This window comes from Protopterus annectens, chromosome 1.part2 (assembly GCF_019279795.1).
Source record: "Protopterus annectens isolate FY-2018-M chromosome 1.part2, PAN1.0, whole genome shotgun sequence".
Classification (NCBI taxonomy): domain Eukaryota; kingdom Metazoa; phylum Chordata; order Ceratodontiformes; family Protopteridae; genus Protopterus; species Protopterus annectens.
The window spans coordinates 63,605,266-63,618,301 of record NC_056727.1 but is presented as its reverse complement, the minus strand read 5'-3'; the positions used below and the strand labels follow the sequence as shown (position 1 = coordinate 63,618,301).

At 42.1% G+C, this 13,036-nt stretch overlaps 1 protein-coding gene across 3 annotated transcripts in view; it reads left to right on the top strand.

The window, feature by feature from the left end:
- Positions 1-13,036, top strand: part of VRK2 (VRK serine/threonine kinase 2) — a 1,303,788-nt gene that overhangs the window by 1,289,619 nt on the left and 1,133 nt on the right. The gene's annotated exons all lie outside the window — the stretch shown is intronic.

Sequence of the window (13,036 nt, the reverse complement as noted above, 5' to 3'; positions counted from 1 at the left end):
TGTATATAAATGCACTTTTAGAAACAAACTCTTATCGTCAACTAAAAGCAAATACACCACAAAGGTTTTTGAATATAGTGAAGGAAAGAAAAGGAATAGAATGGTGGATGGCGGGTGGGTAACCCAGACTGCAAAAGTGAATACACTTGAACATCTACATTTATGGTAAGTGTACACAACTGTATTATGTTCTTCATGTTTCACTGTTGCAGTCATTATATTTCGGTAGAATCCCAAAGCTATGGCTGGGAGGATGGAACTAAACAGCATTAGGAGCGGCTATAAGGCCCTGCAGGACTGCAGTGACAAAGCCTGCCCTGGATTTAGAGAAGAGAGGTAAATGATAACGCTTTGTGAAAGTATGAACAGAGCTCCAAGTAGCAGCTTCTAGAATGTCTTTGGTTGGGATCCCTCTGAGAAAAGCTGCTGAAGTAGAGGCAGCCCTGGTGGAATGTGATCTAATCCCCTTGGGCACAGGTTTACCATGGTGCAAATAGCAGAAAGGAATGCAGTGGCTTATCCATTTAGAAATAGTCTGCTTTGATATAGCTTTCCCCTCTGATCCTGCAGCAAATGCTACCAGTAGTTGCTCAGACTTTCTTAGAGATTTGGTCCTGTTTAAGTAGAATCTTAGTTGTCTGTGTACATTCAAAGAATGCAGAATCTGCTCCCCCTTGTTGTGTGGATTTGGGTAAAATGTTGGCAGGTGAATGGTCTGGTTAAAAGCCACACTGGATACCACCTTAGGCATAAAAGAAGGATTGGTCCTGAGGGCCACCCTGTCTGGGTAAGATATAATGAAAGGCTCCACTGCCATGAGAGCCTGTAGTTCTGAAACCCTTCTTGCTGAAGTGACTGCCAAAAGAAAAGCTGTTTTCCAAGATAGAAATTTTATATCCGCAGTAGCTGCTGGTTCAAAAGGAGGCAGGGTGAGTTTTTCCAGCACAAAATTGAGGTCCCATGCAAGAGTTGGTGCTCTCCTGGGAGGCCTTAAATTTTTGGCCCCTCTAAGATACTGTTTAAGCAGTGGGTGAGAAAAGAGGGGAGGCTCTGTGTTGTAATGAGCCAAGATGGCAGAGGCATGGATTTTTATTGAAGAAAAAGATAGGCCCTTGTCAAACATCTCAGTTAAGTATTGTAAAATCTGAGGACTATTGGGCTTTGCGGTGTCTATTCCTTGTGCTTGGTTCCAAGCACAGAATCTCTTCCATTTATCAGCATAAGATTTTCTAGTACTAGGCCTTCTGGCTTCCAAAATGACATCCATCAAAAATTTACTGACAGGTGTGGTTTGAATAATTAGTTGATTAGCCATGCTGCAAGATTTAGAATTTAGAGCAGAGTGTGCAGAATTTGATAGTTTTGCTGAGACAGCAGATGAGGTAGAGGCAAGTACCATGGAGGAAGGTGCGACATATTCCTTAGAAGCAGATACCAGTGCTGGCAAGGCCAGTCTGGAGCAATTAGGATCATTTTTGGTTTTTCCTGTCTGACTTTTAGTAAGACCTTGGAGATTAGAGGCAGAGGGGAAAGGCATAGACTAATAGGTTTTTCCAGCTGAAGGATAGAGCATCCACTTTCCATGCTTGTTTGTGCAGAATTTGTCCAACTGATAATTTTGGGGAGAGGCAAATCGGTCTATGTCTGGGCTCCCCCATTTCTGTGTTAACATGCTGATTATTTGTGGATCCAGTTTCCATTTGTGTGGGTCCATAAGATTTCTGCCTAGGTCGTCTGCCAGAGTATTTTGCTTTCCTGGCAGGAATTGAACTTGAAGATGTATTTGGTAAGTCAAGGCTGTGTTCCACAAGGCCATGGCTAGTCTACAAAGGGGGTAGGAATTGTACCCCCCCCTGCTTATGTACCACATAACTGGGGTGTTGTCCGTCTATCAGTAGTTGTCCTGGATGAAGTAAGTCCTTGAAGGCTGTGAAAGCATTCTGAACAGCTAGCATTTCTTTCTGGTTGATATGCAGATGCATTTGGTTTGGGCTCCATTTGCCCTGAATGCATCTCCCTGCCAGGTGAGCCCCCCAAACTTAGTCTTATGCGTCTGTAGTTAGGGTTTGGGTGACAGGGGGTAGAGTGAATGACAGTCCCTTGTTTTGGTGACATGTCTCTGCCCACCAAAGAAACTCCTGTTGTAGGCAGGGAATGAGACGAACCATTGTTTCCAGGCTGTGACAATGTTGACTCCATAAACTTTTTAGGTACCATTGAAGTTTCTTCATATGCAGTCTCGCATACGGAATTAGTAGAATGCAGGACGCCATGAACCCCAAAGCCTACAGAATTTGTCTTGCAGATAACTGGGTTTTTGTTGCCATTTGAAGTATGTTGTTAGTTGCCTTTGTTTGTCTGGCGTGAGGTAAGCCATCTGGGCAGTTGTATTCATGCTTGCACCCAGGAATGTAATTATTTGAGAGGGTACCAGTTGTGATTTATTTTCGTTTATGGTGTACCCTAAGCATGCTAGAAGCCTTTTTTTACAAACACCAGATGTTGAAGAAGAGTGCCCTTGTCCTCTGCTTCAATGAGACAATCGTCCAGATAAAGATACATTTGAATGTTTCTTTGTCTGCAGAATGCAATTACTGTTGCCAGGCACTTTGTAAAGACCCTGGGTGCAGTAGATAAGCCAAAGGGCAGTGCAGAGAATTGATAATGCAAAAAAAAAAAAAACCTGCTTTGAAGCGGAGGTATCTTCTGCATGATTCCTTTATTGGGATATGCAGGTATGCCTCTTTTAAGTCTAAAGTTACTAACCAAGCATTCTTGCCTAGCATAGGCAGTAACTGTTGTAAAGTCAGCATTTTGAATTTTGGAATGTCCAGGAATGTGTTCAGAATTGATAAGTCCAGTATTGGACGCCATGAATTGTCTTTTCTGGGTACCAGGAAAAGTCTAGAATAAAAAGCTTGTCCTTTTTCCTTTTCTGGAACCAGTTGAATCGCCCCCATATCCATGAGGGCCATGACTTGTTTCTGGGCCTCTACCCACTGGTTTTGTGGCAGATCCGGCCATCTGTTTGGAATTGGCAAAGTATGGAAATGAAATCTGTACCCCTGGGATACTATGTTTAATACCCACTTGTCCTGTGTAATTAACTGCTAATTTTGAACATGAAGTGCTAGTTTTCCCCCCAAGGGGGCTGCCAAAAGATAAGTGCTTGGAGATAGAGGTAAGTCATTGAGACTGCTTACTGTAGGTTTGTGCTTTGTTTCCTCCAGATTTGGAGGTGGAGGCACTCCATTGCTTCAACCTGTAAAAAACCTGTGATTGATATCTGGAGCCTTTTGAGCACCTGGGTTTGCCCTGAGTGGCTCTGTTGGACACAGGAAAGGACCAATTTTAGTAGGCCAGTGCCTACTGAACCTGGGTGGCTGCACTTGCAAGAAATATTTTACAGTTTGCATAGTTTTAGCTTTGTCTTCCATTTTCTTCAAAACCTTTTCTGCCTTATTACCAGAGTATCATGCCGCAAAGGGGCATCCAACAATTTAGCTTTAACATGATCAGGCAGATTTTGCTCCTTGAGCCAGGCATGCCTTCTAATCACAGATCCAGTAATGGCGGCCCTACAAGAGGCCTCCAAGGAATCAAAACCACATTGCAAAATACGCTTTCCAACCTGTTCTGCTGAATGCAATAAACCCTGTAACTCTATTTTCCACACAATCAGAAATCAACATCATTTTCTGTTTCAGTAAGCCCATAACATGCTGTTGATATTTAAGCATATGAAACTGGCAGTTTAAAGCCCTGATCGCCAAGGTTGCAGACGTATAAACCTTCTTACCCCATCTGTCCAGCGTCCTGGAATCTCTATCAGAAGGGGTAGGATTTTTGGCTGTAGAAGCCTTAACACCCTAGGGAACCTGAGAAATAGTCTCGGGATCAGCAGCAGGATTTATGAAAATAAATTTGTGGGAGTCAGGAACCCTGTGTTATCTGTCTGGCTTACTAGGAGCCAGAGGCAAGGAATCAGGAGCCATGCTTGATTCCGAGAACACATCAGCAATGTCTAATACAGGAGGTATTGCCAAAGGCTTATGCTGAGGAAGAAGGAAATCCCTAGGCCTCTTTTTTGATTCAGAGAAGTCCTGAATCTCCCAGTGAAAATGTTCCCTTAAAGTATGCAAAGACTCTCCAAAAGAGTAATCCTCAGGAGGTGATGCAGTTGGGATGGATTCCTCTGCATCAGAATCCTCATAGGGTGGAATAAAAAATTCCTGATCAGAAGAGGAATCAGAAGAAATGGAAACCTGATTTGAAGATTCATAATCAGTGCCTTGCCTAGGACTCTTTGCAGGGGGGGTTGGAACCCCTGATCAAGGTAATTAAATCCTCAGCCATTTTGATCATCTTTTTTTAGGCATAGGGGCCTGAGCATATAGCTCATGTCGTTTTTTTAGACATAGAAGCCGTTTTTGACCTCGTTTTTGTTGTTGGCGTCGGCTTAATATAAAAATGTTGAGGCCTAAAAACACCCTCAGAAGCCGGTGCCTGCTCAGCGGCTCCAGACCCATCCAAGGGAGAGGCATCCGCGGGTTCAATACTCTGAGAATATCGCAACGTACCAGACTCCGAATGGGTCTCGGTAGAGGCCTGCGACTCAAAAGTAGCTGGTATCAGGGGCTGTGAAGGCGCCCAAGTACCGGCGACAGGCTTAGGAGAAGCTTCTTCATCGGTTTTGGACCGCGACGGTCTGTCTCTGTCTTGTTCCTTGTATTTTTTGTGAACTAACCGACAACATTTCAGGATAGTTAAATCTTGAACCAGAATATTTAGAAGCAAAAATATACCGATGCTTAATAGTGTGTTGGTTAAATCTAGCACAAAACCGACAGCAAGGCACGTTGTGATCAGGGCCTAGGCAAGGAATACAGTACAAATGAAAATCCTTATGAGGTATTTTCTTCCCACAAGTAATGCAATTATTAACTTTTACTGACATCGGTAAGGACAAGAAAAAGTTTCCCCAATGGGGTACTTAGTTTTAGTTGAAGACTTTGGTTCTGAAACTAGAATACGAAAATTTCAGGAGTCGGCCGACCAGCACTTGCGAACTGCTGCTTTGGGCACCGCACGGCAAGAAAGACCGAATAAAATGGCATCAGCTGCATGTTTTATACCCCTGACGACCTGACGTCATGAAAGAGGAGACGGCAACCGACGCAGGACCCAAGACTTTGTTATTCAGGCCGACTGAGGGTAACCTGCCAGCAGATTACCCAAATGTAATGACTGCAACAGTGAAACATGAAGATCATCATTCAATCTGTCCTCTCTTCTCAAGTGGGAATGGGTTTTTATTTCAGGATATTCCTGGTTCCTCAGAAATTGAGCACTTGGGAGACCTATTTTGGATCTCTCCCAGCTTAACACCTTTCTCAAGGTACCTTATTTTTGGATGCTTATGATTCAAACTCTGTTTCCTCTTTTACTTTCCCAGGCTTTTCTGATGTCCTACCATCTGAAAGATGCTTACCTTCATATCCCTTTTCACCCTCTCCAGGATTTTTTTTTTTACAATTCTCTCTCTCTCATTTTCAGTTCTCTGCTTTGCTCCTTGGCCTCTACTGCTCCAAGGTATTTACAAAATGTCTAGCTCCTGTGATTGCCTACTGCAATTTCCAAGGCTTTCAGATCTTCCTTTATCTAGAGGACTTGTTGCTTCGGGCACCTTCTCCCAATCATTTGTTACAGGATCTGCAGTTCACCATCTCTTCTTCAAAGTCTAGGGTTTACTATCAACTTCCAAATGTCTGTCCTGGCTTCGTCTCAGAATCATGTGCATCTGGGTTGTAGTATTCAGACAGTGACAATGTGGGCCTCTCTTCCACCTCCGAAGGTATTGTTGTTGATGACCTTCTTTCAAGTTGCTTCTTTCCCTGACTGCTGTGCTAGCCAGGATGTTTCTTCTGGACCTGGGATTCATGGCCTCTTCTATTCCAATGCTTCCTCTTGCCAGACTGCACATGCAGTAGTTTCAGTGGTACCTCATGTCAGTCTAGCTGCAGCGTTGGCACTGTATCTCTCCTTCCCTTGTCTCGAGACAGAATTTGAGTGGGGGATTCAACAGTTCACTCTCAACTTAGGCCGGCCCTTTCACCCTCCAGTGCCTTCTCAAGAGCTGTTTACAGATGCCTACAAAATCAGGTGGGGGGCTTCTCTTAGTCATCTGAAAATTCAGAGCCTCTGCACCCCCCCCCATCAGAAGTCAGATCATATCAACATCAAAGAGAGGAGGACTCCGATACTGGGCCTTCAGGCTTTTCACCCCATGTTCTCTCCAGGCCCCTTGAAGGTGTACACTGCACTACAGTGATGTGGTATGTCAGCAAGTGGGGGGGGGGGGGCACAAAATCTTATCTCCCCTGCAGGATGGCTCTTCAGGCTTGAGAAGTGGCTCTCAGTTATGAGTTAACTCTTCAGGCAGTATACATTCCTTCAGAGCACAATCTAGTGGCAGACTGTGAGCAGGTCTAAAACACATGCTCATGAATGGATGCTTCACAGAGATGTGTTTCTGGATATTTTCCATCGGTGGGGTATTAATTCAGGTAGATCTTTTAGCCTCCCCTCTCAACAGGCACCTTCCTCTAATTTGTTCCAGAGTGCCATGCCTGGAGCAGGTTTTGCAGCATGGAAGACAGATGCCCTTTCTTTTCCTTGGAAAGGGATGTTTCTTTATACTTTCCCACCTCTTCCTCTACTTCCAAGAGTCCTTTATAAGAGTCTGCTGGAATCCCCAACTGTCTTGCTATTGACTCCCTTTTGGCTAAAACAGCACTGGTTCCCCCTCAGAATGCCTCTGGCCAGGGGCTTTGGATCTCCTTACATGGGACAAAGGGTCTCTCATCCATCCTCACTTATCCACTCTGCAGCTGACACTGTAGGTGATACTTTTGATCCCTTTCAGGCGCCAGTTTTCTAAGGATGTGCTCAGGGTTTACAGGAAGCAAGGAAACCCTCAAACAGAAAATCTTATATATCCAAATGGAAAAGATTTTCGTGCTGATGCCATGCTATGAACCAGGACCCTTTTTCAGTTGAAGCCCCTCTGGTCCTGTCTTATTTGTGTGAGTTGCTCCAGTCTGGCCTGGTCTGTTCTTCTGTGAAGGCCCATTTGTCACCCATTTCTGCTCGTCTGCCCTTGAATCCTCCTTTGACTTCTCGTTTTGAAGTCAAACAATTTCTTAAAGGTATCCTACATGTTAGGCTTCCAAGAAATCCTATTCCTTCTCCTTGGGACCTTAATTTTGTGTTGGAAAAATGGACTTGGGCTCCTTTTGAGCCTGCAGATTCTGCTTCTTTGCAACATTATACCTGGAAGACTGTTTTGTTGCTGGCTCTTACTTCTGCTTGGAGGGTTTCTGAGCTCCAGGCATTTATAGCCATTTCTCCTTTTTTGGTTTTTCACAGGAACAGGATGTCCCTTTGTACTAATCCTTCTTTTACACCCAAGATAGTAAATGAGTTGTCCTTGAATCAGTCAGTATAACTCCCTTCTTTTTTCCCTTCCCCTCAGTCAGAGGGTCTTTGCAAAGACCGCTCAGGTACTCTTTAGATAAGACAAGAGTATTCATAAGTCTGATCATCTTTTTGTTTCCATTCATCCCGGGTCATTGGGTTTGCCTGTTTGTAAGCAGACCGTCTCCTGCTGGACATCTAAGGCCATTTCCTTTTGTTATTCTTTTCACCTCAAGTCTCTGTCTACTTCTGTCAGAGTTCATTCCACTAGGGCCATTGCCTCTTCTGGTGCCTTCTTCAAGGGGTTGGACACTAATTCCATTCTTGAAGCTGCTGCTTGGTCTTCCCTCCATACCTTTACTAAGCATAAGTTGGATATTGTTTTTAGGGCCAGAGCAGGTTTTGCTGAAACCAATTTATGTGGGTTTGTTGAGCACTCTTCTCGGCCTCCCACCTCCCATACTGTTTCTTGACCTTTTTTTTTTTTTTTTACTCTTCCTTCTATGTGGGATACTGCAACAGTGATATAGTACAGTTGTGTAAAATTTTACCGTAACAGTAGATGTCCTTCTCTTTACTGTTGCAGTATTCACTTCCTCCTTCCAACCCCCTCTTGTTTGTTCTGAAATTTTCTCTACTGGACATGCATAGACTTCTTTGTCCTACGGAGACTGTTCTCTTCTGGGGCAATTCATTTCTTGGTAGCTTTGTCCATGTATCCCTTTTATGCCTTACATTCATTGTGGGAAGCATAGACGTGGCATTTGGTGTGTACAAGGTCTTCAGGCATTTGCATACTGGCCAACTGTAGGGCCGCCTGGGTTTAACATCCTTTCTATGTGTTATGGTAAGATTTTACACAAATGTACTTTCTTCTTGTGATTTCAAGTGTAATACAGCTAGCAGTCTGCCAGATAGGTCTGTTATTTGTGGTTAAAAGAACTAACAACCTACCACCATTGCCTTTTTTCAGCCTCTGAACAAAAGACTTGCTACACATGCTTGTTTATGAATGAGTAATAAGCACATATACTGATCCCAGAGACAAATCAAGTCCTTCAAGCAGACTACTGTAAAGGATACATAACGGGATGGTTATGAAATATGTTATTTAAGGATAAAGTTTTGATCTCTTTAAAAACATCTATGCTTCAGTTTATAACAGAAGTGAAGGCAGACAGAGTTATTTACATTAGAATAATCTGCAAAACCTAATATTCTAATGTGCGTGTCCGTCAAAGTACTATAAACTCTGTTAACAAGACCATCAGAAACTGCATGTGACAACGAATTTGGGAAATAGTTCTCTTTTAGGAACAACACAATTGTTTATAAATTTGATTTCTTTACAATAGTTAATGTCAGAAAAATATACAGCATATTTTAATGGTAGCCATTTGAAATGTTGGGACCCTCTTCAGCGTGTCCCGAAATATGGAGACTGAATTAATTAAAAAAAAAAAAAACCTGCACACACCAAATCTGAGATGGCCATTTTTTTTAGAACATAGATGATTCCATCTTAACTAATTTCTCAAAACATATTAAAGTTTTTAATACCATTATGGGAATGGACACCATTCATCCATGACAGCATACTAAATGTTCATGAAGTTTTGCTTCAGTCTTTGAAGTTTGCCAAGAGTGCTTCTCTAAGCACCTGCTGTTCTGATGTGTGTAGTACTGTATGATGCAAATATCCTTTTGTTTATTCTCAGCCACTGTGCAACACAAGAGCTTTGTTGTACATAGTGTTCACCTGCTCACTTTAATTTGTTCCCTGACAAATCACGGACTAATTGTGATCAGCTCAAAAGTTAGCAAAACCTCTGGAACTGAAACAAAGTAACAAAACAACTTTTCTGCATTGAGAGAAAGCCACACTGCACCCCCTTCCCCTCGATATGGAAGACTGCACCTTTTATAAATATCAACTCAGATGCTGCACTGTAATGGGGAACGGAGAAATGCTTGGTACACTGGCAAGTCAGTTTTCCAAGAAGTCCAGAAGTTTACGCTAGTGATTGATCACACAAGTATCAATCACTAGCATTTCTCAAACAAGTCTGGCATGCATGCAAACATATCCTCTCTACATTTTCTGTATGTTTAGTAAATCCTGCTATATGATCATGCCTACATTTCTCATTTTTGCTGATACACAAAACATTGACCAAAAATGATCAAAACATAATCCATCAAAAGTTGGGAATGGGATTTCAAGTGGATCTAACAGGGGCAAGTCCAGGTTTCCTTGATTCTTTGCAGTCAGCAAATTGATAGGCTGTGGTTGATATTCTGTTAGTCAACCAGTAAACATCTGAAGGAGTACAGTGCAGTCATACAGCTATCTATATATCTATATACACACACACATACATGTTCTGACCTTTCATTCTCAGTATGCTTAAAAAGTCTTACTAGTTTAACTATAACCACTGTGACATAATAGGTTAATGTCTCAGTACTGCTGATGTTTGGAGTCAGATTTGCTATTTTTTGCCAGTTTTTCTATGCAGTCATTTGTCCATTATGTGCAACTGACAGCCAGTGAACAAGGGCACAAAATAAAACCTGGGATTATTATCTGCAGTAGTATTTTCATTGCTTAGAGAGATAACATTAAACATGTGTTTTGTTTTGTTTTTTAGCCTAGGGAAAGCAGCAGCTGCAGGAGCACAAAAAGTACATTTCTGGATGCACTCATGAAACAGTGTACATGATGCATTTACAGTTAGTTATTGTACTGTCTAAGAATCAATGGTAATAAGACTGCTTAGCACATAATACTTTTACGAGTCCTATCATATTGAAAATGGGTGTCAGAAAAAATAAAGCCTTTCTCTTTGGATAAGGCATACTGCCCATACCATCAAATTATTTATTACTGAGTGCAAAGTTGCTGCAGACTGGGGAAAGAAATTCCCAATTTCAATTACCTAACCTTAAATGAAAAAAAGAAATTGTGACGTGCAATTTTTTTGATGTGAAGGGCTCTTGAATGTTACCCAGTGGACCATGTTTTTATTACACTATTAAGAGTACCAGTGAAAACCAGTTCAGGTTTTCATTTGATGCATTTGTTTCTTTTCAGATAACCCAGTCCCATCCAAGGCAGGTTAATCTTGCAACAAATATAGTGATGTATCCTGAACCACAATTCCTTTCTTCAAAAGCCCTGTTACAAAGTAGTATGACATTGTTTACTGTAGTAGAACATTTTGACAACGTATCAGAAGACTGAGCAAATATTTATTTATGCTTTGCTGACTGGGTTAGCCCCATTAGGCCAATGGCCTTTTATCAGGGGAGACCTGAAGTGGTATTCATAGTGAATATTGTGACTTTGGTCAGGGTACCAGAGAAAATCCGACTTTTTTTTCAGTAAGTACCAAAGGATCTTTTACATTTACCTGTACTACCACCATTGGGTAGATGGGACCTTGGTTTAACCTCTCACCCAGAAGATGGCAAACTCAGGAGTAGAGCACTGCAAAGAAAGCATTGGAAAAGTAATCCATGCAGCTAGGGTAGAATTAGAACAGATATCCTTCTGATCTTCCAGCACCAAAGGTGAGCTTGCTACCTGTTGGGCTACTGACACTAATATGTACACTAGTAAATTTTTTTGTGTTGTAAATATATTCAATCTTTTTGCCCTTGCTTTCCAAATTCTGTTTTAAATATATGCTGGTGACCAGATTTTTGCTTCTGATTTATTTCTCTCTAATCAAGTCTTGAATTTATCGCAGTCATTTTTATTAAATTAGTTTACTTATTGTGTTTGGTTTCTGGGATGGTCTAACAAGGCCAGGGAACAAAAGCTCCAAAGTGAAAAACATTAGAGCAAAAATATTGAAAAAAAAAATTGAAAAATACAAAAAAAAAAAAAAAAAAAAGACAAATGTATACAAAATTCATGGTTAAATCAAATGCATTAAAATACTAGGTAACATAAAAAATATACAGTGAGAGAGTAGGAGCATACTAGAAGATTTTAATTGGAGCAGTAAGGAAATGATTGAGAATACAATTGGACAGAGGGGTGGAGAAGATGGAAGGGAATGTTGTTCATAGGTGTTTACTAGGCTAATGGCCACAAGGCCCTTTTTAAGTCTAGCCATGCATCCCCAAATCTCTGACAAGTTCTGATACCCTTGATAAGTGTAAGCATGGGCCTGGGAGATGAACCATCTACAGGTTAGCTGTGTCCATTAGAGACACAGGTGCCAAACCAGGGATGAATTTCCGGTTTCCTATCCAATTGTCCAACTTGCACTTGAATTGGGTTAGGCAGGAACTCTACGTCACATTGATGGGAAGCCTGTTCCACAGATGGGGTAGTCTGAGATACATGCCTATCTCTCTAGCAGGTCCTATTTATATCACAGGCAACGTTTAAGTCTTTAGAATGGGAAATTCTGGTGCTGTTTGTTTTGTGGATATGCAGGTGGTCCATTAGAGTGGGGTCTAACAATGCCCTTTATGCCAGGCATAGATCTCCCCTCAAAAGCCTGTAGGAGACAAAATTCAGGGGACAGGGCCTTGAGGCAGTCTGCACAGGACATTTTACTTGCGCCCTGTATTCTTTCAGTGAGGAAACTCTGTGGACATTCCAACTGTTGGATATGCCTACTTGGGTACATACCAAAGAGGGCATTGTACTCAATGATAGGTCTGATGAATGTGTAATACAGTAGAACAAGGACTTCCTTGGACTTGGATGCCATACCTTTCCTTTAAAGGTTGAGCAGTGTAGAGTGATTTCCTCACCACTGTAGACAAGTGGTGGTCAAAGGCTAGATTACTATCAACATGTGTTCCTAAGTCCCTGACTACTGGGTCAACTCTAAGGGGTGTGTTGACAATATGATAGTTACCAGGGATGGATGACTTCCCAAAGGATACTGTTATGTATTTATTGGGATTTAGTTTTAGTCCATGGCTCTGACACCAGTTGTTTGTCTGTGTCAGCCCCTCCTGAAGAACATTTGTGTCAGTGTGAGATTCAATGACAGCTCCAAATTTGCAATCATCTGCAAAGTTAGTCAGCCAGAGACCACTGACATTAGCCTTGACCTCTGAGAAGTAAATGCCAAAAGGAGGGGTCCAAGGACTGATCCCCTGAGGGACCCCCACTTGTGACTGGCCTCTAGAGGTGGACTCCCCAATTCTAACATCCAGGGTCCTGTGAGACAGTTGGCTATCCAACGGGTGGGCATACGGGTTTGTACCTAACCTCTCAAGTTTGTCAACAGTGCCAGAGTGGGGTACTGTGTCATATGCCTTGGCCAGGTCAAGGTAAGCAGTATGAATGATTTTGCCCTCATCCATTGCTTTGGTAACCTTCTAAGTCCACCAGGTTGATGAGGCATGATCTGCCCTTGACGAAACCAAACTGGGTTGGGTCTAGTGTCTGGAGGTTTACTATATCTCTGTTGATTATCTCCATGATATTTATTTTCATGGTTTTACATACAAGACTAATGAGACTTATGGGTCTGTAATTTCCAGGGTCTGTAAATGGCCCAACTTTGTGCAGAGGGATGACTGTTGCCTT